General features: G+C 42.4%; 1 pseudogene; it reads right to left on the minus strand.

Annotated features, from left to right (window-relative positions):
- Positions 1-24768, minus strand: part of LOC136508969 (bidirectional sugar transporter SWEET13-like) — a 39951-nt pseudogene that overhangs the window by 3424 nt on the left and 11759 nt on the right.

Genomic DNA, 24768 nt, shown 5'->3' on the forward strand with positions numbered 1-24768 from the left:
TTTTCATCATATCATATGAAGTGGTGGTGATAACATATAAAGTTACTTACTTTAGCCCTTCGGGGCGAATCACTGGGCGTTGGTGAGGAAGCAGAGCCTGTGGGAGGCTTGCGGGACCTCGCAAGTAGACACTCGAAGAGGAGTCGGAGGAAGCGGAACCCATGCCTACCGCCTCCTCCTCCTCTAGCTCCTCCTCACATGGCCCCTCCTCCTCGTCCGTCTGGCGAGCCAGCTCATCGTCCGACTCGTTCATGGGCGCCACCCCCTCCTCCGGCTCCTCCTCACATGGTGTGGGAGTAGATGGCCCCCTCCTGCGGTTGGCGGTCCTCTTCCTCATCCTCCTGACTGATCCCTCCGCCGCCCCCTCCGCCTCCTCCTGCAGCCAGCGTGGTCTTTGGTAAATCGAGTTCATGGACCTATGACGGTCGCCCGCCATCTTTGTTCAATCACCTGCAACAAAAAAGAAAAACAAGACGTAATTAGAAATAGGTGCAAAAATGAACAAAATATAATTACAAAAAACATAGTATTACATGTATTAGAAATAATCTTCATGATTGAGATTAGCTTGATCATAGGTCTCATCATCACTATCAACATTGTCCAACTCATCAACACTATCCAAAGGAGGAATGTTGTCTTCATTGTCATTTCCTAATTGTAATCGCTCAAGCATTTGTATGTCCTTCAGATTTCGCACCTCGTCTCCAGCGTCCTCATCATCATCTCTTTCATTGTCTACTTCCATTCCTATCTCTTTGGTTAAGTCTATGTCAAACCTCCCTTGTAGTCCCTCTTCTTGATAGAACTCTCCATCATATGTGTTTGGGTTGAAGTTGTAATCTTCATCGTTTGGGACAGGTAATTTACTGTATGGCAATACCTTGTGCACAATAGACCAACAATTAAGATGCTCGGTGTCTTTGCACGCATATGACGTATAATAAACCTAGACAGCCTGTTGAGCCACAATGTACACATCTTTTCCTAGATAGATGGAATCCTATCGAATTTCGACTAGCCCAAGCTTAGGGGTCCGTCTCGTTACTCTAGGATGAAACCAGTGGCATTTGAATATGACAGGAGTAAGAGGTTTGGAACCATACAATGATAGTTCATAGATTTCTTCAATTCTTCCATAATGGTCGAGTCCATCAGTGCTAGGCATAACAACTCCGCTGTTTGTGGTTTTTGATTGGGCCGACTCTTCTCGTAGCTTGCTGTGTGAAAATGATATCCATTCACGTCATAACTGGTAAATGACTTGACCCTAACGGCATAGCCGTTTGCAACCTGTCTTAGCTCATCACTTATAGACGCATCAGTTTGGGCTTTCTGTTTGAACCAACAAATGAAATCAGGGCTCCCTGGTCCCGTACCCCATGAAAGAAGTGTATCATTTTCTTGTGGGGTAGGTTGCCTTGATCCATGCCAGGATTGATGAAGAAATTCCATGTACCAATGAGAAACAAGGGGGTTGGATGAAGAAACAAGGCCATACGGCGAAATGAAACAAGTTTGTTCAGAACTTACCCAATGAACGGCTGCACCTCGACAAGGTTGGTCAACACATATAGCATGATACTGCGCCACTCTTCATTTTTCAATTGCTTAGTGGTCGATGCACTTGTGCTTCCGAGTTGCCCTTGGAAAGGCTAAGGTTTGATTCATTTTCGCCAGCATTGTAATGAGGGGGTGGATTATAAACGCTAGGAAGTTTCTCAGTGTAGTATTTCTCTATGAAGTTCGACACCTCCTCTAGAATGTATGCCTCTGCAATGGAAGCCTCAATTTTGGCTTTATTTCTACATTTTTTGCGAAGAGTCTTCAGACATCTCTCGATTGGATAGCACCAACGGTTCTGTATGGGCCCCCCATCCGTGCCTCATATGGGAGGTGCACAATCAAATGCTGCATCGGCAAGAAGAAGCCGGGTGGAAAGATTTTCTCCAACTTACAAAGCAACATGGGTGCCACTTTTTCCAAGTCATCAATGACGGTCCGAGAGAGCTCCTTGGCACAAAGCTGGTAGAATAAGTAGCTCAACTCTGCCAGCACTTGCCAGACATGCTCTGGGACATAGCCTCGAACCATCACCGAAAGAAGTTGCCCAATCCATATGTGGTAGTCATGACTCTTCATCCCGTTTACTCGTAGAGTGCCTAAGTTCACTGCCCTCTTTAGATTCGTTGCATACCCATCAGGGAACATTAGCGTCTTGATCCATTCAAGTACTTCCCTCCTTTAGTCCTTTTTCAAGACGAAAATGGCCTTAGGCCTTCTCCAGGCCTTACCATGACTAGGAGGCTGCATCTCTTGATTTGGTCTATCGCACAATGTTGCCAGGTCCACTCTAGCCTTAGGGTTGTCCATTCTTTTTAGTGTGCAGTACATCAATGTTATGTGGCAGGAGACGGTCATCGAAATAGGGGAGCCTCGTCATGCCCGAGATATGAGTCCACATATGTTGCTCACCATATCCCACAAACCACCTTCTTCATTAGGCACGAGAGCATCTATCGGAGCATGAACCTTGGCACCAGTCATCATCTGGGGTGCATCATATATCACTTTGACACCTTTCGTAAAGTTCTTGATGTCTTGTCTGAATGGATGGTCAAGAGGTAGGAATTGACGATGTTTGTCAAACAACAAATACTTGCCACCCTTCTGCAACCAAATGAACCTCACACCTTCCTTGCATATTGGGCAAGGGAACTTCCCATGAACACACCTAGGAGCAGAATATCCCATATGCCATGAAGTCATTCAGGGAGTAGTGGTACCAAACGTGCATTTTGAAGGTTGTCTTTGTAGCTCGATCGTATGTCCATACCCCTTTGTCCCAAGCATAGACCAATTCATCAAACATGGGCTCCATGAACACACCCATATTACTCCCTAGGTGTCCAGGAATTATCAACAACAAGAATACGTTATGTCATTGAAAGGAGACACCGGGGGGGAGATTAAGGGGGATAACAAAGATGGGCCAACATGTGTATGGGGCAGCCATCATTCAATAAGGATTGAACCCATCTGTTGCCAGCGTGACACGTACATTACGAGCCTCATCTGCTTTGTCACGATGTTTGTCATTAAAGTGGATCCAAGCTTCACCATCAGATGGATGTACCATCTTGTTAGGATTGTACCGTTTGCCATTTTTGTGCCATGTCATCTGTTTCATGGATTCCTCGGTCATGTATAGCCGTTGGATCCTCGGTAGAAACGGAAGGTACCATAGGATTTTCACGGGGGTCGTAAGTTGCCTCTTCTGGCCATCATCAGAGTCTACCTCCAGGTACCTGGAGGATTTACACTTTGGACAGAACTTTGCATGCTCATGTTCTTTCCTAAATAGGACGCACCCCTTCGGACAAGCATGTATTTGCTCATACGGCATCTTAAGTGCTCGAAGGAGTTTCTGTGACTCGTACATGCTCTTTGGCAGAATGTGGCCCTCCGGAAGCAGGGTGCCAATCATGGCCAACATCTTATCGAAGCCAGGTCGACTCAAGTTTAACTCGGACTTCAACCCCATTAAGTGTCCAATGGCATCCAGTTGAGACACCGTTGACCAATCGTGAAGGGGTTTCTGTGTCGAGTCCATCATGTCATAGAACGCCTGTGCGGCTGCCTCCATCTCCTCCTTCTCACGTCCCTCATCGAACTAGTCCTTGGTGAAAGTCATCTAACATGTCTGGTACCCCCGCATCAGCATCAAAAGCCTCCACCTGTGGTCTCACCACCTCCTCTCTCATACGATGGGCCTCACCATGGTTGACCCACCGGGTGTAGTCCAGCATAAATCCATTCTTCACCAGATGTTTACCCATTTCCACCTTGTTTACCCTCCTCCTTGTTTCCACATTTGCTGCAGGGACACAAAACTAGGCAATGTCCTTTAGCAGCCTTGCCAAATGCACTGTTCAAGAAAGCATCGAGCTTGTTCGTCCATTCCATGGTGTAATCACTCTGACTTCTCCAGCCCGTGTACATCCACTGATGGTCATCCATCCTCTAACATATGTATCAAGCGAGTAATGTAACCATCAATTGCATCTACATGGTGTTCCTACTATCTAATAGGTGAGGATAGGTCCTAATCCCACCCGCGGATGTGTAGATGAGGTTAGTTTCCATGCTCTACTCCTATCCGAGATAGAATTTCGGCAGCACCACCCCGTTGTTCTCTAGATACACGTCTTGCCAAAGAAGAGTGCGTATCCTGGAGAACAATAGGGAGGTGATGACGAAACTCTATCTCGGACCGGAGCAGACCATGGAAACTAACCCATCTACGCATCTGCGGACTATCCAAAAAACGTGGACAATCTGAAACAGATATGGTCATAGATATGCAAAGATCTGCATACCTCTAATCGTATCTCTTTCGAATGGGAGATGCCTAACTAGGTTACGTGATCTACGACCATGATATGGAAAGAGGGGTTATACCTAGGGTAACGGCGGAGTCAAGCTAGCGGGGCCATGGCGGGTCGGTGCAGTGGCGAGGCGGCATGGTGCAGGCAGACCGGCATGGCGATGGGAACTCCGACTTGGCTCCGATAGGCTCTTTTCTACAAAAATGGAACAAAATACTATCATTTAAAAAAATCGGTAGAACCTCCCCTACACGGTGAGGTTTCCAAAACCTACAAAAAACAGCGGCACTGATGGCCGACAAGCACATATGTCTCATGTAATTTGGATATCAATCCATGCAGAAGAATATATCCAAGTAGTACCACTACTTCTACTACTACTTCCACTATTGCTACTACTACTACCACTAGTTCTACTACTACTACCACCACTATTGCTACAACTACTACCACTACTTCTACTACTACTACCACTAATTCTACTACTACTACTACCACTAGTTGTACTACTACTACCACTACTTCTAATACTACTACTACCACTAGCACTACTAGTACAACTAATACTACTACAACTATCACTACCATGACAACAAAAAGAGAGAAGGCATACCTGATGGGAGCGGGGGGTAGGGGCGGGTGGCGTTGGGGTCGGGCGGCGTCGAGGTCAGAGTTGGGGTCGTCGAAGTTAGGAACGGGGTTGGGCACGGGTGCGGCCGGGGGCAGGGCCGGCCGGGGGGTAGGGCCGACCTAGGGCAGGTCGGCCAGGGGTGGCCAGGAGTAGGGCATGGCCGGGGGCAGGGTGCGAGCAGCGCGAGCGGCCGAGCGGCGCGAGTAGCGCGGGCGTGTGGGCAGGCCGTGGGCAGCACGCGGGCGGCGCGGCCAGTGGGTGCGGGGGCTGGCTTTCTAGGCTGTCTGTCTGACTTACCGGCCGGCCAAATTCGCTTAAGTCTAGAATGGCTCTTTGCCGAGTGTTGGATCAGGAAGGCACTCGGCAAAGATTTATTTTTTTTTAAAAAAAATTCTTTGCCGAGTGTCCCAGATCTAGCACTCGGCAAAGATTTAATTTTTTTTTAAATTCTTTGTCGAGTGTCCCAGATCTAGCACTCGGTAAATTTTTTTTAATACTTTGCCGAGTGCCCCTGGCACGGCACTCGGTAAAGATTTTTTTTTAAAAAATGTCTTTTTTGGAAAAAAAAAATACTTTGCCGAGTGCCCCTGGCCCAGGCACTCGGCAAAGATTTAATTTTTTTTAAATGTCTTTGCCGAGTGCCCTGTGAAGGCACTCGCCAAAGAGGAACTCGGACAAAGAGGGTTTGGATTTTTTTAAAAAAATTCCTCTTTGCCGAGTGACTTCACAGGGCACTTCGCCAAGACATTTTAAAAAAATTTAATCTTTGCCGAGTGCCCGGCCAGGGGCACTCGGCAAAGTTTTTTTTTTCCAAAAAAAAGACATTTTTTTTAAAAAAAATCTTTGCCGAGTGCCGTGCCAGGGGCACTCGGCAAAGTATTAAAAAAAATTTGACGAGTGCCAGATGTGGGACACTCGGCAAAGAAATTTTTTTTAAAAAAATTAAATCTTTGCCGAGTGCCAGATCTGGGACACTCGGCAAAGAATTTTTTTTTAAAAAAAATCTTTTCTGAGTGCCGTGTCAGGGGCACTCGGCAAAGAAGGACGTGGCCAAACACCGTTACGCGGGTCAGCCTATGCCGAGTGCCGCTCTTTTGCCGAGAGTCTACCACTCGACGAAGAAGTCCTTTGCCGAATGCATTTTTTGCCGGGTGCAATTCTTTACCGAGTGCCCGATTTTTGACACCCGGCAAAAAATTTTGCACTCGGCAAAGTCTCTGTTTCCAGTAGTGGCTGAGGGTGAGCGAGAAGAGCGTGTACTCCACGCTCTTACGTCTAGATCACGCGCCTTTGTACGTAGCCACCAACACGCATGCAGTCCATCAGTGATACATCGATCAAAACTATTAATGCTATAGTGACTGGGTTCATATGTCCAAGCTCACCATGATGCTTAGCGGAGCCACAAAGATGCTATGGGAGAAGCCGATGCAGATCCATCCGAGCATGACCACGCGCTTACCACCCTTGAAGAGCAGAAGGGTGAGGAGCACTACTACAGAATAGCACTTCACTGCTGACCTTATCACTGCTAGAATTAGGAGAACCGGCAGTGTTGACCCTTCACTGCCTGGTTTTTGGCTCTAAAAATCAGAAATTGATTTGAGATGTGACCGAAACCGGCAGTGATGACAACTATCATTGCTAGTTTGTGTCTCTAACCGGCAGTGGCTTGACAGCCACATATTACTGCCGATTTAAGCCAAGAGCCGATAGTGATTGGGCTCTATCACTATCCGTTGTAGCCAATAACCGACGGTGATAAGCCTACAGCACAAAAATGTTGTAGCCATCCTCTTCTTCCTCTTCTCTTCTATCCTGAAAATAGAGGCGCGCGTTTGGGCCCTTCCCTCTATTATTGCGGCTGCTCTTCACTATGAAGCTAACATTTGGATTTTGAAAAATGGCTTGATCTTTTGCTTTAAGGTTAGTAACAAATATCCACTCCTTTGATTTTGTTGGTTAATTAGCTTCATTTTCAAGGCTACATTGCTTGATTCTCATTCTAGTTCTTTCTCCATTCTATAGAGCACTTTTCCAATTGGACATTTGCGCAAGGCTCAAATTGTGGTGAATCCATTATCCAAAAGGTTGGTGTCTATGAACTCATTTAAATTCCTAGCTAATTATTCCATGGTGTTCAAGATCATCATTGTTAGTATGTGATGCTATACTTAGTTCCTAGAAGTAGAGTAGATTCTTATACAATTTGTTGAGAAAATTAATCTATGTGTCACATAACAACGCATTGTTTGGAGCTACATTGTTGTTCATGATCATGTCTCTAATTTTAGACTTTTTTTAAAAAAAAATTAGTGTCTCTATTGGAATTAAGTTGATGAGCCATACTATGAAGCTATGGGAGAGAGTTATCGAGCATCGCTTGAGAGCAATAACGCGGGTCTCTATGAACCAATTTGGTTTCATGCCCGGAAGGTCAACCATGGAAGCCATTTTCTTAATAAGACAAGTTATGGAGCGGTATAGGGAGAAGAAGAAGGACCTACACATGGTTTTTATTGACTTGGAGAAGGCTTATGATAAAATACCAAGGAATGTTATGTGGTGGGCTTTGGACAAACATAAAGTCCCAACGAAGTACGTCGGGCTCATTAAGGACATATACAACAATGTTGTGACTAGAGTTCGAACAAGTGATGGAGACACGGATGACTTCCCGATTAGGATAGGACTACATCAAGGGTCAACTTTGAGCCCTTATTTGTTTGCTTTAGTGATGGATGAGGTCACAAGGGACATACAAGGGGACATCCCTTGGTGTATGCTTTTCGTAGACGATGTAGTGCTAGTTGATGAAAGCCGAACAGGAGTGAATCAGAAACTGGAGTTATGGCGGGAGACTTTGGAGTCCAAAGGTTTTAGACTTAGTAGAACTAAAACTTAGTATATGAGATGTGACTTCGGCACTACTACTCGGGAGGAGGAAGATGTTAGTTTGGAAGGTCAAGTAGTGTCTAGTAAGGATACCTTTCGATATTTAGGATCAATGCTACAAAGGGACGGGGATATTGATGAAGATGTTAGCCATAGAATCAAAGCAGGGTGGATGAAGTGGCGGTAAGCGTCTGGTGTCCTATGTGACAAAAGGGTACCACAGAAGCTAAAAGGCAAGTTTTATAGGACGGCGATTAGACCTGCTATGTTGTATGGTGCAGAATGTTGGCCTACGAAAAGATGACATATTCAACAGCTAAGTGTCGCAGAAATGTATTTGTTGCATTGGATTTGCGGTCATACAAGAAGGGATCAAGTTCGGAACGATGATATACGTGAGAGATTAGGGGTAGCGCTAATTGAAGAAAAGCTTGTCTAACACCGGTTGAGATGGTTTGGACATGTGCAACGGAGACCTCCAGATGCACCGGTGCATAGTGGAATTCTAAGTCAGGATAGTAACGTGAAGAGAGGCAGAGGAAGACCGAAGTTGACTTGGGTAGAGGCAATAAAAGGAGACTTGAAAGGATGGAATATACCCAAAGACTTAGCCTTAGATAGGAGTGCTTGGAAGACAGCTATTCACGTGCCTGAACCTTGATTGCTTCTGTTGGGTTTCAACTCTAGCCTACCCCAACTTGTTTGGGACTTAAAGGCTTTGTTGTTGTTGTTGTTGTTGTGGAGTACAACAATTGTTCTTTATTATTGTGCAATAATTTTTTATGGGGCTATGTTTTTCAATTTATATGGGCATTGTTTGATGCTACATTGTTGTTCATGATCATGTCTCCAATTTTAGTCTTTTTTAAAATAAGAGTCTCTATTTTTATGTGGCATGGAGTAGAATAGTTGTTCTTCATTATTGTGCAATAATTATTTTTTACTACGATTTTCAATTTATAGGGTCAGGGCTACCAATTTCAATTTTCCAATAATTAGTATACAATAATGTTTTTTAAAAATAGTGCTTTTGAGCTACAATTATTGTTCATGAAGCTCGATTTCTTATTAGTTCTTTGTAATTACTATCTCAATATTTTTTTGTGTAGAGATGGATCGAGAGTAGATGCATCTGTCCTGAATGAACAAGTGGTACATGCATGGCGTAAGCTAGTTTATCACCGATGCCAAAGCCCATGCTGGGAATGGGAATCATATCTTCTGCCCATGCAAAGATTGCAAGAATCAAAGGAACTTTCGTCAAATTGAGTTTATACTATCGCAATTGATTACCAGGGGGTTCATGCCAAACTATATAATATGGACTATGCATGGTGAGGTTGGGGTGAATGTTCCGCAAGAAAACAATGATGATGTGGATATGCCAGACATAGCCATCCAAGATGCTGACGAGGAACCTAGTGTCAACACATGTCACACCCCAAAAATTCCAATTTTGGGTTGTGCATAGACAACACTAAATAAAATGAATTATTTTAATATTTGGATAAAATTTATCAAATTTAGTTTGAGCTAGCACAAATTTAGTTATAGGAAAAATGTGAATTTTTAAAGTTTTATAATTTTTACGGGCATTTGGATGATGTGATATTTGCTTGTTGCTTCTTTATGTGTCGTGAGTGAGTAAAGTTTTCAAAACGCGCTTAGTAAGTCGTTTATCTGTCCCTGGCTTGACTCTATATTTTCCTATAATCAAATTCTTACTTTCTCGATCCAAATAATTTCATTCGGAGTTTCTCAAGATCCTCTTCTTCTGCTCCAAATCATTCATTTGAGTTCATCATCCATCTACATATCTCTAAAAACTTTCCAAAAATTATTTCAACTTTTTCTTAAAAATTTTCTCCCTTTTCTATGACCATAATTTAATTTTTAGATGCTCCAAAATTATCCTATCTATCTCCAAATATATTATTTGAGTTCATCCTTCAATCTGTCTCCAGGATTTTTCCAAGGATTTTTCTAAGCTTTAGAGCATTTTTCATGTTATAAATGGTAATTCTAGACTTTCTAAAATTATTTTTATTTCATGATATTGATTAATTTCAAAATTTGGAAAATGCATGCCCAATTTTCCATAGTCCCTTGAAGTCCATGGGCAATAATCCTAATAAATCTCAAAGGCCCATGCATTTATTTACTAATAGGCTTTAATGTTTGTTTAGGTCCATTAGTAAATATGGAGGGTGCAATATCAATTAGTACCATATTGCTAGTTGATGTAGATGTTGGGAGTTTTTCTCTCTCCATATATGTACCAACCCTTTGGGCAAAGCACACCAAAACAACCGTAATGGGAGCCCCAAGTTTGGAAAATCTCTATAGTAAATTAGATTTTTCTCATCCTCTCGCCATCGCCGTCGTTGTCACCACCACACTGCCCTAGCCTGGCCATCCTCTCCTTGGTGCAACAAATCGAGCCCACCCCTGTGCAGCTGCTGTTGCCATGGCCGTGTGGTGGCTATACGGGAGGCCAAAGGATGAAGACGAGGTAATTACGAAATTATCACCGGTTCGTAAAATTGTCGTCGTATATTCGTTTTAAGTCTGTTTCGAGTCGTTCAAATTGCGTTAGATTCGTAACGATGTGATCTACAAGCTAGTGTTGTCATTTTTCATGTCAAGTGACTTTTATATATATGCTTAAATATTAATTTGATTAATATGCATGCAACTAGTTTTTATAATAAAAGCAACATAATTATATACAATGCTCTTTTGCAAATAAGTTTTAACATAACTACTTGCTAACATAAATATGTTTTTTTAATTATAATGTGTTTAGTCTAAACACACATATCAAATTTGATTAGATGTTCTCACATGTCAGTTTGTATTTGCAAGTTAAAGTTGAATTGGCATAAATGATATCAAAATATTTATAAATAAAATATGATTAGCTTCAACTCAGTTTTTAAGTATAAATAAGATTTTGTTTATTCTAAATTAATGCTACTCACATAGTTTTTCCTAATTAACATAAATCAAGCTTATAGTCTTCTCTTTTCTTTTATAATAAAACCCTGTAGTCGCTTCTTTACAACCATAGTTTCGATTAGCGTGCTTTTTCGTGTCTGTGTGTTTGTAGCGATGTGTAGAACATCTTTAAAATATCTATACTTGTTGTTTCATATGTTTGGTGTACTATTCTAATTTAGTTCTATTATTTGCTTCGTGTATGATTGCATAAATGCTTGTATGGTGCTTTATGATCATGTCCAGTCGGTGAGCTTTACGTGTTGATCAAGAAGGAATTCCATTGAAAGTTTGGACTAGAAGAAAGATCTGAGTCTAAGGCAAGTATAGCATGGGATCTTCCTTATTGTTCTATACACCTTTAATCATTTAATTCATACTGCATATGTCTACCTTGACTGCCACTAAGGATTTTCTAGTGCTTTGTACCTTGTGCCTTGATACCTATGGGGTATTGCATTGGGTAGTATGATGCTAGTGCTCAACTACAACCATGATCTTGTAACTTGACTAATGAAATATGCAATAAATATTAAAATATGCTTTTTAGTAACATGGAACGAGGGGGCTAGGGCATTGAGCTATTTTTATGGTGCTCTAGATTCCTCTCCCTAAGGACTTATCTGTAAGTGATCATCCGGGACTTATAGGACAACTATGAAGGCTATATGGCTCTGGCTTTAGCTCAGTATGAGGACCTTTTCTAGCTTGTTAGTGGTTACCTTTATGGCACAAGAGGGGTGTGTTCTGGGTTGGTTATAGTGTGTCCTCTGTCCGTCAATTTACAGGCTACATGTCATTATGCCTGTTGAAAGGGGAGCCCTACATTCGTAGGCCACAGAAACCTAGCAGCCCTAACTTGTTAGATGAACCTTTGAAAGTCTTCATAGTGAACCCTGCCGACCATCCTCGGTAGTGGGTCAAGAGGCTGATCACCTCTGGCGAATGGGTAAATCAGGACTCACAGTGAAAGTGTACAACCTCTGAAGAGTGTAAAACTGGTATATCAGTCGTGCCACGGTCATGAGCAGCCTTGGAACATTTATGGAATAGATGATGAACACTGAAGATACTAATGATAAAGATACTCACTAATGATTACTATTTATGCTATTTATTATTCTTGTTTACCTGATCATGTGTTTATACGGGCTTGTGATAAACTTGTCGTCACCCAATTGCTAAAAGATGACTCATTAAAAGCTAATCGTAGTTAAACCAGTGTCAGCCTTTTGAGTCTTTTGAACCCCATGTTATATTTGTTGAGTACGACATGTACTTATGCTTGCTTTATTTTTCAAATATTTGGAAAAAATCCTGGATGGGTATCAAATTGCTAGAGTTTAGAGGAATTAGGCTTGTGATCAACCAGTCAGTTGTCCCTGTGGAATTGGAGTCTTCACCCAAAGATCGGAGTTGTCTTTCCGCTGTTTGCTGTCTAAGTTTATATCCTTTATACTAAGTACATTATATATTGAGCATTGTCTTTTGATATTACCCTTATTTGTAGCTATATGTGAGATTTGACTTCCTAGACTCACATATGGTGTGATAGGTACTGAACTATTTTAGTATGGGAGTTGACCCGATCTTCATAACAGTAGGTCACTATCAAGATAACTTGCAACAAGGCAATGGGGATAAAAGGATAACTTGCTGAAGAACAACGGAGTAACTAGCTTTATACCTGACCAAGGTTGGATGCGACCAAGTGACGGGGAGAGAGACACCGAAACCACGAAGACTTCGACTCGATCTCTGAACGACCGCAGAACCACAACCGGAGCTAATCCACACAAGGCGGGGCAGCCGTAATGGAACCCGCAGAGCACGAACTAGTGGATTATAGAGGAATCTCTTCACAAGTCAAGAAAGAACAAGGGTTTGAGTAAGCACTCGGCAGCTCGGCTGCAATATCACTGGAATTATCAAATCATCAAAAAGTCCTTTTCTAGTAGCCTAGAGGTAATATTTATACTATCAGAAAACTCTAAGATAGATGTGAACTGAAGAAGCCAGGTTGGGAGGTGGAAGGTCAACGGCCTAGAGCATTCATGAAGTGGTCTTCAGTTTCCACGCGTCTTCTGGGCTTCGGTGCAGTCTTTAATGTTTTGGTCATAACTCCTACCTGGAAAGTCCAAATGACAAACCATTGGATGCGTTGGAAAGCTAACTTCATCATCTTTCCAACCATGTATGCTATGCACCATGAATTATTGTAGAATCATACAGTTTTGTATGGGATCTTTAGCTTCATGCAGACTATTGAGCTTCAGAGCAGTCTTCACTAAAACTGGTCAGACGCCACGCTGGACACTCCAAACTTGGTCGGCATGACAGCATTGGAAACTAGGCTTCAAGATCTCTCCAACAAGTACTCATTCACCTTCATAGCCTTTGGGAGACAAAAGATATGACTATTTCTTCTAGATGGTTCCGTCATGCTAGGTTGACTCGAACATAGCTCTTCTCTCTGATCCATCCTTGATGTATCCTTGTCTTCCTTCTCGGAGAACCTGAGTAATAACAACATGCACGACTTAGGTAGCTTGAAATTACCATCAATGTTTAATTGAAATTCACAAAGTAGCGCGTGCACCTCTTGTTGTATCTTTTGGGCACGACTATGGGTGATTAGTCCAGTAGGGACTTGGAGTGGTGTATCAGCCGGTGAGGTGGTCGGAGAGGTCACCGAGGTTAGTGAAGTGGTCGGAGAGGTCGCCGAGGTGGTCAGAGAGCTTGCCGAGGTGGTCGGAGAGCTCGCTGAGGTGGTCGGAGAGGTCGCCGAGGTCCCCGACGCTGGCGTGGTCACATCATCCTCCCCCCTTGAAAAAGAGTCATCCTTGACTCTTCCAATCCAAAGAATGGAGATAGGTTGGCCACATTAAAACTGGTACTTACACCATAAGTATTAGGCAGATCAATTTCATAAGCATTGTCGTTGATCTTGCGTAGCACTTTAAATGGACCATCAGCTCGGGCTTGCAACTTGCTTTTGCGTTGTTCAGGAAATATGTCCTTGCATAGATGCACCCAAAACAAGTCTCCTAGTTCAAATAACACCTTCCTTCGACCTTTATTGGCATGCTTCTCATACATCCTTGTCATCTTTTCAATGTTTGTCCGAGCTCTATCATGAAGGTTCTTGACAAACTTGGCTCGCTTGCTTGCATCGAAGTTTACACGTTCCTGCATAGGTAAAGGCAAAAGATCTATGGGAGCAGTGGGTTTGAACCCATATACAATTTCAAATGGACAAAATTTAGTGGTCGAGTGTACTGCCCTGTTGTATGCAAACTCGACATGTGGCAACCTTTCTTCCCAAAGTTTCAAGTTCTTCTTGAGGATAGCTCGCAGTAGCATTGATAGAGTACGGTTCACAAGCTTCAGTTTGTCCATCCGTTTGTGGATGACACGTCGTAGAGAACAGCAACCGTGTTCCAAGTTTTCCCCACAAAGTTTTCCAAAAGTAACTCAAAAATTTGGTGTCACGATTAGAAACAATGGTTCGTGGCACTCCATGTAGTCGTACAATTTCTTTGAAAAACAATTCAGCGATATGTGAAGCATCATCGCTCTTGTGGCATGGGATAAAATGTGCCATTTTGCTAAAACGATCAACCACAACAAAGATGGAATCCCTTCCCCGCTTGGTTCGAGGTAAACCAAGAACAAAATCCATGGAGATATCTTCCCAAGGCACACTAGGGATAGGCAGAGGAGTGTATAATCCATGGGGATTCACACAAGACTTAGCTTTGTGGCATGATTCGCAGCGAAGAACATGTCTCTCCACATCTCTTCTCATCTTTGGCCAAAAGAAGTGGTCGGTAAGGACTTGTTCTGTCTTCTTGGCGCCAAAATGGCCCATGAGTCCTCCTGCGTGGGCCTCCTGCACAAGTAAAATTCGAACAGAGCAATCTAGAATACATAGTTTGTTAGCTCGAAACAAAAACCCATTATGCACATGAAAGTTTTTTCCATCCTTTGCCATCTCGACACTTGGAATATGGTTCAGCAAAATATGAATCAGTTGTATATAAACCTTTTATGCTTTCTAATCCAAGAATCTTAGTGTCAAGTTGGGATTAGCAAAGTGTGACGTCGAGACAACGCATCTGCTACAACATTCTCTTTTCCTTTCTTGTACTTGACAATATAGGGAAATGATTCAATGAATTCACACCATTTTGCATGTCTTCTATTCAGTTTTAGTTGTCCTTTAAGGTGTTTCAATGATTCATGATCTGAATGTATCACATATTCTTTAGGGAAAAGGTAATGTTGCCAGGTTTCCAGACTCCGAACAAGAGCATATAATTCTTTATCATAAACTGAATAATTTAGAGTTAGACCACTTAGCTTTGCACTGAAGTATGCAATTGGTCTTCGTCCTTGCATGAGCACACCTCCAATCCCAACTCCACTTGCATCACATTCTATTTCAAATGACTTACCAAAATCTAGGAGTGCAAGGACTAGGGCTATTGTTAACTTCATCTTCAATTCTTCAAATGCCTTCTGGTGTGCTTCTCCCCACTTGAAAAGCACTTCTTTCTTTGTCAGCTCATTGATTGGTGCAGCAATAGTGCTGAAATCCTTCACGAACCTGCCGATAGAAACCAGCAAGTCCAAGGAAGCTTCTTACTTGGCTCACATTCTGTGGAGGCACCCAGTCCTGTACAGCCTTGATCTTTTCTTCATCTACCTCCACTCCTTGTCCTGTAACAATAAATCCAAGAAAGACTACCTTGTCGGTGCAAAAGGTGCACTTTTCAAGGTTAGCATACAATTTCTGTTCACGTAGGACAACAAGCACACATTGGATATGTTCAACATGTTCATCAAGAGACTTGCTGTAAATTAAGATGTCATCAAAGTAAACGACAACAAATTTGCCAATGAAAGCTCTAAGCACATGATTCATCAATCTCATAAATGTACTTGGTGCATTGGTTAACCCGAAAGGCATTACCAACCATTCATACAACCCAAATTTTGTTTTAAAGGCTGTTTTCCATTCATCTCCTTCTCTCATGCGAATCTAGTGGTATCCACTTCTTAAATCAATTTTAGTGAATATGATAGCACCACTAAGTTCATCAAGCATATCATCCAGCCGAGGGATGGGGTGTCTATACCTTATGGTAATGTTATTTATTGCTCGACAATCCACACACATCCGCCAAGACCCATCTTTCTTAGGCACTAAAAGGACAGGAACAACACAAGATGACAGACTTTCTTGTACATACCCTTTTCTCATCAATTCTTCCACTTGTTGCTTGAATCTCCTTGGTTTCTTCTGGGTTAGGCGTGGTAGGCAGCACGGTTTGGGAGTGAAGCACCAGTCACAAGATCAATTTGATGTTCGATTCCTCTCTTAGGTGGTAGTCCTGGTGGTACTTCAACCGGAAAGACATCCTCATATTCCTGTAACACATCAAAGACAACACTTGGCAAAGTAGAGAGTAAGTCGTTAGTGACAAGAAAACTATCCTTGTACAAGGAGTACATAGAACACAGCATTGGGTTCACTCAATTCTTTTAAATCCCCCTTCCTAGCCATCATCACTAAACCCTCTTTTCCCTTTGGCTCGGTTCTGTGTAGTTGTGGAGTTTTATTTGGCTTTGGAAACACTCCTTCACTATGTTTGTGTGTCACTCGTAAGTGGTTCTCGCTTGCTCGCTGTTTTCTTTTCAGGTCATCTCTCACAATCTCCTCCAGTGACAAGGGAAGCAAAGTGATGCGCTCTCCTTTGTACATGAGAACAATCTTGTTGGCACGACCGCAAATCTAAGCATCTCGGTCATACAACCAAGGTCTTCCTAACAGCAATTGGCATGCTTCCATTGGAACCACATCAAACCCCACATGATCATTAGTACCACCCAATGGAGAAGGGAACGGTCACAATATTTGTTACACTGCAGCGCACCACAATCATTTAACCATTGCATCTTGTATGGAGAAGGGTGGCGCCGCTGTTTCAGTCCCAATCTTTCAACTAATTCTTGACTTGCAATATTATTGCAGCTGCCATTGTCAACAATGATTGGACACAACTCGTCCTTGATCATGCCCTGGGTGTGAAAAAGATTGTGCCACTGATTATTCTCTTCTTGGATAGCAGTAACACTAAGCACTCGGTGAGAAATGAAGCAATTGTTGTCTCCATCATCAGGTTGAATTTCATCACCTTTATCTTGCATAATTTCTTCATCATATATTGGAGCTTCTTCCTCAGGTTCGCTTTCAGATTCCCATTCACCTTGCTCATTTATAATCATGGTCCTTCGACTAGGACATTGAGCAGCAATATGTCCCTGACCCTAGCACTTGTGACAAACAATGCCTCGGGTATGGGAAGAAGAAGCAGCAGCTAATGCAATAGAAGGGGTTGCTATGCTTGCAGCAGGACGTCACTGTTCTTGCTGAATTGCAGGTGAAGAAGCAGTAGAAACCATTGTCTTTGCAGCACCAATGGATGGAGAAGGCCTAGTAGCAACTCCTTGTGATCTTCCCCCACCAATAAAGGTACCGGACTGCTGCCGATGCCATGGGACTGAAATTGATTGGCTCCCATAAGACCTTCTTCGTCCCTCTTGCTGAATTTTTCTCTCGGTGCGCATAGCTTGATCAACAAGGTCTTGCAAATTATGATATGGAAACATCTCAACAAAACCTAAAATTTCTTCATTGAGACCATTCAAAAATCTTGCCATTTTTTACTCTTCATCTTCTCTAATTCCAGATCTCACCAAGAGTAACTCCATCTCCTTGAAGTAGTCATCAATAGGTTTCGATCCTTGTCTCACTGTTTGTAACCTATTGCGGAGGTCACGCTGATAGCTTGATGGCACAAAGCGTCTTCTCATCACTCTCTTCATCTCAGCCCATGTGTTGATATGATCACGTCCCAACACACAGTTGATTTTCTTGAACTTGGTTCCACCATGTGAGAGCAGTAACCTGAAAACTCAACAGAAGCAAGGTTGACACGCCTCTGATCAGAAAGATTATGCACTCTAAAAATCTGATCACATTGCTCCTCCCATTCAAGATAAGCATCAGCATTTTCTTTCCCTGAAAAATTTGGAACACTCAACTTTACACGAGCAATGCTATCCGGATCATCTCTATTGCGATGACCACTGATGATTTTCCCCATCAGGACCAGCACCACGACGATGTTCATGTGGCTATCCAAAATGCCCATGGTGACCAAAAGGATTTTCATTATCATCAAATCCCGCCTCATACTCATCATGAACCTCATCTTCATCTTCAAATCGTACACGACGTCCATGTGCACGACGGCCACCATGCTGATTATCAAAACCAGCACTGGCTGACCACCACCATGTCCTCCATGGCCATCGCCGAAGCGATCAAATCCATGGCCAAAACTAGAATTCTCATCACCAGACTCCTCTCGATGATTTTCTTCATGACGACAATGTGACCTTCGGCCTCCCTCCGTGGGAAGACGAGCGTCAAGCATCCTCTCCATCGCCTCCACCAGCGAGTTTGCCATGTGGCGCACCTCAGCTCGTGAGACAGGGGGCTCCCCATCTCCAAGGTTTCCACCATGAATACTCGAATTGGATCCTGCCATGTTAGACTAGTTGCAAGAAAAAGTGGAATAGGTAAATTTGTGAAAACACTCGATCTCACCTTTTACTTACCCAAGTTCTTTCCTGATCTCAAGGACCGTGATAGTGCTAGTGTGGCATCTTCAACGGAGGTGGTAGAGAGGTCGTAAGGATTACGAATCGAACGTCCTAGGTTCAGGTTTTTGGTGGAGCTATAGGTGGCTAACAAGGAGGGCTACGGTACTGCCAACCGAGTGGTTTGATGTGCTCAAAGATACGACATTGCTGCTAACAAGATCACCTGCCAACTCAAATATGTAAACTAAAATTTTCAGCAATACACCACAACACAGATCCTTCAAAATCTTTTCACTTCACTCTCTTTTTTTTGAAACTAATCTTTCTTTCTTCCCTTTTTCTTTGATCTATTTTTTTATAACACCGACAGCGGTAACGAATGACACAACTCAATTTTTTTATATAAACTGGTGGTGACTAGCAACTTGATGAACACAAAACACAACTGTAACAGTACCACTGAAAAGGTTATAGGTTTTTTTTTGTGTGGCTTTGGACTATAGGATATGAATAAACACAAATATATGAAGTAGATTAAACAAGGATAACGATGTGGATGACTGGCAAGACCTACCGTGTCAATCCGAAGCTTTGATACCAAATGATAGGTACTGAACTATTTCAGTACGGGAGTTGGCCCGATCTTCACTGATAGTAGGTCACTATCAAGATAACTTGCAACAAGGTAGTAGGGATAAAAGGATAACTTGCAGAAGAACAACGGAGTAACTAGCTTTATACCTGACCAAGGTTGGATGCGACCAAGCGACGGGGAGAGAGACACCTGAAACCACTGAAGACTTAGACTCGATCTCCGAACGACCGCAGAACCACAACCAGAGCTAATCCACACAAGGCGGGGCAGCCGTACTAGAACCCACAGAGCACAAACTAGTAGATTCCAGAGGAATCTCTTCACAAGTCCAAGGAAGAACAAGGAAGAACAAGGGTTTGAGTAAGCACTCGGCAGCTCGGCTGCAATATCACTGGAATTATCAAATCATCAAAAAGACCTTTTCTAGTAGCCTAGAGGTAATATTTATACTATCAGAAAACTCTAAGATAGATGTGAACTAAAGAAGCCTAGGTTGGGAGGTGGAAGGTCAACGGCCTAGAGCATTCACAAAGTGGTCTTCAGTTTCCGCGCGTCTTCTAGGCTTCGGTGCAGTCTTTAATGTTTTGGTCATAACTCCTTCCTGGAAAGTCCAAATGATGAACCATTAGATGCGTTGGAAAGCTAACTTCATCATCTTTCCAACCATGTATGCTATGCACCATGAATTATTGTAGAATGGTATAGTTTTGCATGAGATCTTTAGCTTCATGCAGACTATTGAGCTTCAGAGCAGTCTTCACTAAAACTAGGTCGGACACCACGCTGGACACTCCAAACTTGGTCGGCATGATAGCATTGGAAACTAGGCTTCAAGATCTCTCCAACAAGTACTCATTCACCTTCATAGCCTTTGGGAGACAAAAGATATGACTGTTTCTTCTGGATGGTTCCATCATGCTAGGTTGACTCGAACGTAGCTCTTCTCTCTGATCCATCCTTGATGTATCCTTGTCTTCCTTCTCAGGAGTACCTGAGTAATAACAACATGCATGACTTAGGTAGCTCGAAATTACCATCAATGTTTAATTGAAATTCACAAAGTAGCGCGTGCACCTCTTGCTGTATCTTTTGGGCGCGGCTACGGATGATTGGTCTAGTAGGGACTTGGAGTGGTGTATCAGCCGGTGAGGTGGTCGGAGAGGTCACCTGAGGTCGGTGAAGTGGTCAAAGAGGTCGCCGAGGTGATCGGAGAGCTTGCCGAGGTGGTCAGAGAGCTCGCTGAGGTGGTCGGAGAGCTTGCCGAGGTGGTCGGAGAGCTTGCCGAGGTGGTGGGAGAGGTCGCCGAGGTTCTCGACGCTGGCATGGTCACATCATGGTGCGTATCTAGTTTTGTTCTTAAAACTGGGTGCTACAACACCAAAACCTATGGCCACAGTTAATAATGCGTTTAGGAACACAATAGCTGATGACATCGAGGATAACGATGGCATTTCTCAGCTGCTATGTAATGTAGAGACCGGATGTCTTAGTGAAAGACAGCTAAAAAAGCTAGAGAAAATGAGACAAGATGGCAAAACACCATTGTATAAGAATTGTCGAATGAGCAAACTGAAAGCCGACATCATGTTGTTAGAGTTCAAATTGACAAACGGATTGAGCAATAAATGCTTCGATCAGTTGTTAGGTACAATAAGGAAAATGCTCCTAGAAAAAAATGAGTTGCCAGAAAAGACATACTTGGCCAAGCAAATGATCTGCCCCATCGGCCTCGAGGTTGAAAAAATTCACGCATGTTCCAATGATTCCATATTGTACCATGGAGAATAATACAAAGACTTGGACAAGTGCCCCAAGTTTGAAGCTCCATGGTACAAGGAAGGGCTATCAGATGAGGGTACCAAGACCAGAGGAGGTCCCATAAAGGTTATTTGGTATTTTCCTATAGCTCCCTGGGTGCATAGGCTGTTTGCATGTGCAAAGTTAGCCAAACTGTTGCGCTATCATGACAAAGAGCGTAAGAAAGATACAATGATGAGGCACCCCACCAATGGGCATGACTGGAGGACTATCAATACAATGTTCTATAAGGACATTGGTGGAGAGGTAATGCACCTTTGGTTTGCTTTGAGCACAGATGGGATGAATCCTTTCAACCAGGTTAGAAGCAATCATAGCACCTGGCCAGTGACGCTCTGCATATACAACCTTCCACCTTGGGTCTGTATGAAGCGGTCATACATCCAGATGCCACTACTGATCCAAGGGCCAAGATAACCAGGGAATAACATTGATGTGTTTCTAGAACCAGTGATCGATGAACTAGTGGAGATGTTTAAAAAGGGTGTGCTGGATGTTTGAGACGATTACAAAAAGGAACATATCACGATCAAGAGAGTACTTATCACTACAATCACCAACCTGCCAGGTCAAGGTTCATTATCCGAAGAGAAGACAAAAGGCTATACTGGATGTGTCGAGTACTTGGACGACATCGATGCGGTAAATCTACCAAATAACTCAAAGATAGTTTATATGGGGCACCGTAGGTTCCTACCAAAGGATCACCCTTACCATAGGAACAGAAAAGATTTCAACAATACTATTGAGAAATGCTTAGCTCTAAAATATCAAGATGGGTCTGCGATACTTTGAGAACTCAACAAATTGGAGGTTGTCCTTGGGAAGGGGGACAATGCAGTAGCAGTGCCTGATGGGAGCGTTTGGAAGAAAAATTAGTTTTTTAGAAACTACCTTACTGGCCATTTATGAGCGTACGCCACTGTCTTGATCCCATACAGATCACTAAAAATGTGTGCGCTAACACACTTAACACCTTGATGGACACTAGGGGGACATCAAAGGATTCACTAGCCACATGCCTAGACATGCAACACTTGAGAATCAAGGAGCTACATCCCGTGGAGCTAGAGAATGGCCAATTCGAACTTCCGGTTGTTTCATGGACATTGAAGAAGAAAGAAAAGCATGCACTTATTTCTTTCTTCAATGAACTCAAAGTCCTGACGGGCTACTGTGCGAACCCAAAGAGGCTAGTGAACATGAGAGAACTCAAGTTCAACTATGGCCCTATGAAGGCCCATGACTGTCATGTCATTATAACTCAGCTGCTCCCTGTTGCCCTGCATGGTATCCTCCCCAAAGGTCCGCACCCCAATCATAAAGTTGTGCTTGTACTTCAACGCAATCTCAAAAAAGGGGGCATTTCCCGCCGGCTTAGTTTGATATCTCATTGCATCTGCTCATTCATCTTGTTGACCAAATTAGAGCCCTTGGCCTAATGTACCTGCATCAGATGTTCCCTTTCAAAAGATTGATGAAAGTTTTCCGAAGGTATGTTAGGAACAGATTTAGGCCAGAAAGGGCATGGTTGAAGGCTGGTCAATGGAGGAGACCATTGAGTTTTGCATATATTACCTAGACATCAAAAGGGTCGGAGTTCCAGAATCTCATCATGAGGGAAGACTACGTGTCAAAGGAACGATTAGGGAGAAATATATTATAGTAGATGACCCTGTTTCTTTTAGACAGGCACAGTTCATTGTTTTCCAACAAGCCAGGGGTGTGATGCCATACATTGACGAGCATAGGCAATCGCTGCAAACTCTGTATTCGAGTAGGTCACAGGCTTGGCTAGATAAAAAAACATAAGGAGGAATTTGTCAACTGGTTGCAACACCGCTTGCTTGGAATAAAGTTGGGTAATCAATTGGATGCCTTAGCCAAGGGACCTTCAAGTACATATCTTAAGTACCAAGGGTATGAGATCAATGGATTCTTAGTTTACACAAAAAAGCAAGATAGAAAGAGCACATACCAAAATTGTGGTGTTTGTTTTGATGCTTATGATGAAAACGGCAACGTGCGGGCGACACACTATGGTTTCATAGAGGAGATATGGGAGCTAGCCTATGGTCCATTTAAGGTAGCTCTTTTTCACTGCCAGTGGGTCCGGCTCGAGGAAATCAACACTGATAGCGAAGGGTTCACTACCGTTGATCTCACTAAGACCGCATACAGAGACGACCCCTTCGTCCTTACAAAAGATGTTAGGCAAGTATTCTATGCAAGGGACAACAAGACAAAAGGAAGGCTAAAAGTAGTCCTAGAAGGGAAAAGGAAGATTGTTGGTGTCGATGGAGTGACGGACGAAGAAGACTACAGAGGCTATCAGGAAATGCCTCCATTCAAGGTGAATGTACCACTACCTATCCTTCAAGAGGGTTATGAACCTGCTTACGTATGGCTTGATCACAATAAGGCCCTCATTGTTGATGCACCTAAAGATAGTTAGATTATTGTTAACTATGTAATTATTATTTGGACGTTGTTCACCAACTATGTAATCAAATTTATATTTTGCGCGCTTCTCTAAAATTAAATAATTGACTATGTAATCAAATATTGAGATGATGTTCAAAAACAATATTATTTGATAATTATAGACCATTAATTAATCATCATGGAATCAAATAATCGAGACACAAATATTTGTATTATTTTACAATAAATTATATGTATTTACATGCACTAAATGGATAAAAGAAAAAATGTAACCTAAACTAACGTAATCCCTAATGCTAGTGCAGCAGGTTAAGGCCCTATAATCTACATCTCAAATTAATTAAGTCCCATTTAGAGGATAAAACAAAAAAGAAAACCTACCTTGATGTACTCCCTATCATAGCGCAGCGGTAAAAGCCAGCTATTGTGAAGCCCACGCCCTTGGTTTGAATCCTAGGTGTGGCAAACTTTTTTATATTTTTACTAGAATTAAATGAACCTCAACTTAAACTATAAAAAATAACAAAATATTTCCTAACGTAAATCCTCCTTTAACGCAGCGGTTAAGCCACTAATCCCTCTTTCCTGCTCCCTCGGATCAAAACCTAGGAGGGACAATTTTTTTATTTTTTTATCCAAAGCACGCGATAGTGGCTCTGATTTAAGAAAATAAAAGTTGAGCACCTGCAGCAGCGCTAGCTACTTTGGTAGGCCTATCACTATTGGTTTTTGCATAAAAACCAACAGTGATACATGGAATCACTACCGGTTGTAACACCTCGGGTAGTTTTAAATACTAAAACCTACCATGTCATCATATGCATTGCACATCATTTTGGTGTTAGTGGAAATTTTGATGTGTATCCACTAAAACAAGTTTACTTTTATGTTATATGTGTTGACTTGTGTGGATTTAATCAAGTTCAAAACTTTTGTATTGGATTGGATTTCCGAAAACCCCTAATTTCAGCATTTAATTTTACCCTGGAAAACCTAATTCAAAATCTAAGCACATTTTGGGGTTGAGCCTAAAAGGAAAAGTGTAGAGCTTGTCAAGGTGTACAAAGTTGGTTTTTGGAGTTTTCAAAGTTGTTATATAAAATTTGAAGTAATTTGAAAAGGCAAATGTACTTAAAGCGTCCCCTTTTGATTTTAAACTTGCATTTCAAAATGTAGACCTAATTAGAGTATGGTTATTAAAGAAAAGTTGTAGAACATTGAATTTGGAACAACTTTTATTTTTGGAGATTTTTGAGTTACCATACAAATTTGGGAGTAATTTGGGAAAATAGACGAGTGGCAATTCGGTAATTTCTATGAACAGT

The sequence above is a fragment of the Miscanthus floridulus genome, chromosome 15, assembly GCF_019320115.1.
Source record: "Miscanthus floridulus cultivar M001 chromosome 15, ASM1932011v1, whole genome shotgun sequence".
Taxonomy (NCBI): Eukaryota; Viridiplantae; Streptophyta; class Magnoliopsida; order Poales; family Poaceae; genus Miscanthus; species Miscanthus floridulus.